Genomic DNA, 5,746 nt, shown 5'->3' with positions numbered 1-5,746 from the left:
TGGTCTGATAGAATACAAGGTAGCATCTCTTTTTTTGTATTTACTAATGGTTGCTTTGTGGCATAGCATATGGTCTGTTTTGGAGAAGGATTCATGAGCTGTTGAGAAGAAGTGTATTCACTCACTAATGGATGAAATACTCTGTATATGTACATTAAGTCTATAGCATTGATTGTATTATTTAATTCTATATTTTCTTCTTTGTTCAGTTTCTGTTTGGAGGATCTATCCAGAGGTGAGAGCAGTGTGTTAAAATTACCCAGTATTATTGTGTTTTGGTCTATTTGGTTCTTGAAATTGAGAAGAGTTTGTTTCATGTACATAGATGCTCCATTGTTTGGGGCATAAATATTTAAAATCATTTTATCTTGCTGTTTTATGGTTCCCTGAAGTGTATGAAATAACCTTTATCCCTTCTCACTAATTTAGGTTTGAAGTTCACTTTATCTGATATGAGGAGGAGATCCCAGCTTTTCTACTGAGTCCAGGTGTATGGTATGTTTTTCCCCATTCTTTCACCTTTAGTCTGTGGATATCTTTTTCTATGAGGTGAGTCTTTTGAAGGCAGCATATTTTTGGGTCTTTCTTTTTAATTCAATCTGCCAGTCTATGTCTTTTGATTAATGAGTTTAGGCCATTAACATTGAGGGTTATTATTGAGATATGATTTGTATTTCTGGATATTTTGGCTTATTTTTGGTTTTTAACTTGACTTGGTTTCTCCTTTGATTGGTTTTTCCTTTAGGGTAGTTCCCCCCTTTGCTGACTTGTATTGTTGTTTTTCACTTCCTCCTCATGGAATATTTTACTGAGAATGTTCTGTAGTGAAGGCTTTCTATTTGTAAATTCTTTTAACTTGTGTTTATTGTTTAAAGATTTTATTTCATCACCAAATCTAAAGGTTAGTTTGGTGCCTATGAGATTCTTGGTTGCATCTATGATCTTTCAGAGCTTGATATGTTGTTCAAGTCCCTTCTAGGTTTTATGCTCTAGGCTGAGGAATCTGCTGATATCTGTATAGGTTTCCCCTTATATATAATCTGACACTTTTTTCTCACAGCCTTTTAAATCCTATCTTTATTTTGTAAGTTAGGCATTTTCATTATAATGTGTATTGGTGCGGACGTGTTGTAAGTTTTTGCATTTGGTGTTCTGTAAGCCTCTTGTATTTGATATTCCATTTCATTCTTCAGTTTTGGGAAATTTTCTGATATTACTTCATTGAACAGGTTTTCCATTCCTTTGGTTTGTATCTCTGTGCCTTCCTCAATACTAATAATTTGTAAATTTGGTCTTTTCAAAATATCCCATAATTCTTGGAATTTCTGTTCATGGTTTCTTACTATCTTCTCAGTTTGGTCAGCTTTCTTTTCAAGATTAAATATTTTGTCTTCATTGTCTGAGATTCTGTTTTCCATGAGTTCTTCATTGTCTGAGATTCTGTGTTCATGAGATACTGTGTTCTATTCTGTTGGTGATGCTTTCTACTGAGTTTTAAATTTGGCTTACTGCTTCTTTCTTTTCAGGTATTTCTTTTAGTTTTTTTTTTTTCCCAGAATCTCTATCTCTTTATTGAACTGCTCTTTTGCTTCCTGTATTTGCTCTCTTAACTGTTTATTGGAGTGATCATTGCATTTGTGCTCTTATTTCATCCTTTGCTTCATGGATCATTTTAATTATGTGCATTATAAACTCCATTTCTCTCATTTCTACTGCCATACTGTCACTGGATTCTATCAAAATAACATCTTGGTTTGTTAAGGACATTTTCTTCCCCTGTTTTTTTCAAGTTGTTCCTGTATCTTCCCCTCTAGCAGTGAAGATGGGGTATTGCAACTTCCCCCTGTAGGCTTATTGTGACCCTATAGCTTTCCAATACTTCTTTTAAGGGGGAGATCAATATTGACATCACCTAATACAGGGAAAATGCAGCCCTAAACCAGATAGCCCCTTTAAGATGTTAATAGTATTGTAATAAACAGATATGTTCAATTATTATCTACAATTTAGCAAATAGGCTTCCAATGAACTCTACAATTGCTAATGGTGGACCAAGAGGATGGAGGGGTGTAGGATGCAACTGTTAATTGGATAAGAAATGAGTAAATAGAGATATTAGATCAAGGGAAGTGTGAGATCCAGACCAAAAGATATTGTTCATTAGCATGAGTAAAGTGAGAAAGAGAAACTGAGGGAATAGGTAAATGAAAGGAATATAGAATGAGGAAAAAATAAAGAAAATAAAAATTAAAAATTAAAAAAAATCTACACAGTACAATAGTCATCCACCACTCAAAACTCCCAGTCCTGAGTATCCATATGAGAGCAAGGTACCTGTCAATGAACCTCCATTCTCTTGCCAGGGACTCAGGTTGGAGCTGCCCCTCCCATAGATGGTGGTTAAGCCCTCAGGGATAAATCAAGACGTCTGCACCAGCCTCTAAACATGCTGGGGAGCTGCAGTGCGGGTGCTAAGTCTGCGCTAGGGTGCAGGTGACTAGGTCAGGTAGCAGCGGGTGGTTGCAGTTGGTCCAGGGTCAGGAAGCGGTAGGTGGTTTTGGTCATGGGCAGTCCAGCATCCAGAAACCTCATCTTCAGTTCTGAAGGATAGTTATGCTTGATATAAAAATCTTGGTTACCACTGGTTATATTTCAGGGTTTAGAAAATATTAATATGATCTCTCCTGACTTATAGGGTTTGGGATAAGAAATCAGAAAATTTAATTGTCTTAATTCTAAATGTGATTTGCCAATTTTCTCTTGTAGCTTTTAAAATTCTATCTGCTCTGTGTTTTAGACATTTTAATTATACTGTGTCTTGAAAAGGATCTTTTTTGATCTTGCCTATTTGGGAGTCTAAGCATCTCTTGTACTTGTGTTTTCATCTAATTTCCCAGGTTTGGAAATTTTTCTGACATTGTTTCATTGAAAAATTTGTGCCTTCCTTTAGATTGTATTTTGGTGCCTTCTTCTATACCTATGAGTCTCAGATTTGACCTCTTAATTTTATCCCAGATTTCTTGAATATTCTGGTCTTGGTCTCTTAATATCTTTTCCTTATTGTAAATTTTACTTTCAGGATTCTTTGTCTCAAGGCCTGAGATTCAATCTTCTATGTGGTCTGATCTATTGATGATGCTTTGTGCAAAGATAATCTAGTGCATTTCTCTCTCTTAAGTGGCCAGGCTGAGGAAATTTCCAAGTACTGATATTCCCTGACCACATTATCCTCTGCTATGCTCAGTATTCAACACCAATCTAAGAAAAGATACTAAGCCCTATTAACAAATCACTTGAGAGAAAAATCATGTGTGATGAAATCTTGAGGAAAGGAAAAAACTTATTGAAAAATGTTCTCCACAGTTCCTCTAATCCAAGTATAAAATTGCAGCAATATTCTTGAGTAGGTTAAGAAAGTAATTATTAAACTTGGTATTATACTACAAGGGTTGAGAAAGAGAGAAGAAAAAATGGCAATTAAAAAAAAGCAATAAGATTACAGTCTAAGATGAGAAGAAGAAAAAATGGGGAATGTTGAGGCAGGAGGAAGTAATACAAGTGGAAGGAGATTAAATGGAGCAAATGTAAAGCTGACTTATGAAAGCAAAGAGAGAATGAATTCAGTTAATGCTTCATGTGGCTGCCATGATTTTCCATTGAAATTTAGACTTGCATTTCAAAGTGTCCATAGAACCCCAAGAGATCATCTCATCTCATTCTATGCAGTTATTTCAAAATTCCAGTGACTTTTTTAACAGAAATAAAAAATTAACCCTGAAAATGACTAGTAATCCTGGAAGAACTGCATCATCAAAGGTAATTTTCAAAACAAAGCAGTTCTCCTTTTCATCTTCCTAATACTCACCCCACTTTCCCTCCCATCCCTTGTTTCTTCTCTTTAACTTTCTCAAATAAAAAAAAAAATTCAGCCCTTGACTTTCTGAATCAGATTTATTTCACTTGGCTTGATGATCTGTAGTTCCATCCATCCATTTACCAACAAATGACATAATTTTATTCTTACCAATTTGTGCTATGTCCATGTGTAACCATATCACAATGAATTTCATTTTTATGCACCAATTATCAGAACAATAAATAAATAGAAAAAAGCTGAGTAAAGTGTAGAAAGGGGAGACAGTGGAGGGTAGTGGAAGGAAAATGGAAGTACTTGGGATTGAAAATGAGCAAAAAACATTATATTATTCTGTCAAATGAATTCTAGTATTATGTACAATTACAGTGTACTAATAAAAGCATAAAAATAAAATCAGTTCCCTTAAGGGAAAAAAAGAACAAAGTTAGATTTAAGAACTGTGATCATGACACCATGGCAGGCATGTACACCAGTGGAACCCAATACTGAGGCAATAAACAATTCCACATAGGTGGTCAGCTGATATTAAACAAGGGATTTTGAGGGGCATCAATGAATTATGGGCTTGTTTGAACCACCTCTAAGCAGAGCTGTTCCCCTTGGGGAACTCTCCATGCTGTATCACCAATCTGAGACAGTTCCATTGCCTTGGCAACATTGTGCTTAAAGAGAATTCTGTGAAACCACAGAATTTGTTTTAGACATCTCTAGGTTCAAATACAGCTGCTGGAGGCATAAAGAGACACCAGTGTGCTCAGATACCCTTGAAAAGGAAGAATTACTGTACAAGTTGCAAGGCCCCAAACAGGGCACATTTCCCTTAACCTCCCCCTTTTTATTTATCTTGAAGAACCCTTTCTAATAATACGTTCGTTTGCTGTTTGACTATATAATAAATGATTGGTGGGCTTTTTCTCTTTGTTAGGAATCAGAATCATCAGGTCTAATCCACCTACCAGGCCCCTGCTTTTGAAACTATTTTTTGTGTCTTTTGTCTTATTTCTTATTATTATTGATGGTCCAACTTATACCAACTCCCTTTTTTACAATTTAAAAAATTAAAAAGAATCCCACATAATCCTACATAACTGTTTTAAAAAATACTTAAATTGTGTTGTTAAAAGTCTCACTGTTGCTGAGTAACACACTGAGCTGTAGAATGGATCAGATGTGGTAATAATATAGGGTAGAGGCTATGCTTATATATTTCCAGAAAACCCAACCAGCCATCATGCAGACAACTGGAGGACCTGACACAACTGATTGAGCAGATAGTTCAACAAAAAGGAAGAGATAAGACTCTAACCACAATGTTTGTGGCTCTATTGGTTTTACTGAGCTGTCACACAAATGGAATCCATGGAAGAACTTATTGGACCTATTTTCCAGATCAAACTTTATTACATCCAGCCTCATGGACTGGAGATACAATCCCAGTATTTACTGATGATAGTTATATGCTGGGAGGTTTTACAGACAAACACATTACACCTAGTCATGCAATTAGATTTATTTATACTGAAAATCTATCTATATTTGGTCCCACTTTAAATGAGTGGCTGTTTAAAAGTAAATTTCAAGGAAAAGACAGCATATGGGTGACCTTGACTACTTAATCATATTGGACCATGGGTCTTAAGATCATATGTCCAGACGAAGATTTTAATGAAACTTTCCCATAACAGGCCAGTTATTCCCATGCAACATCCTCCAGTACCTTATTGCCCTAATTGTTCTACACTACAATGGGATATCTTTCCTAAATGGATGGAATGTGCAGACAAATGTCTTGCTAATATAACATAAAATACCTAGAAGTGGTGGATATGTTTTGGATTGGTCTCTAAGAATTGGTATGAGACAGCTACA

The sequence above is a fragment of the Sciurus carolinensis genome, chromosome 11 (assembly GCF_902686445.1).
Source record: "Sciurus carolinensis chromosome 11, mSciCar1.2, whole genome shotgun sequence".
Taxonomy (NCBI): Eukaryota; Metazoa; Chordata; class Mammalia; order Rodentia; family Sciuridae; genus Sciurus; species Sciurus carolinensis.
Note: the sequence above shows the minus strand (reverse complement) of the source record.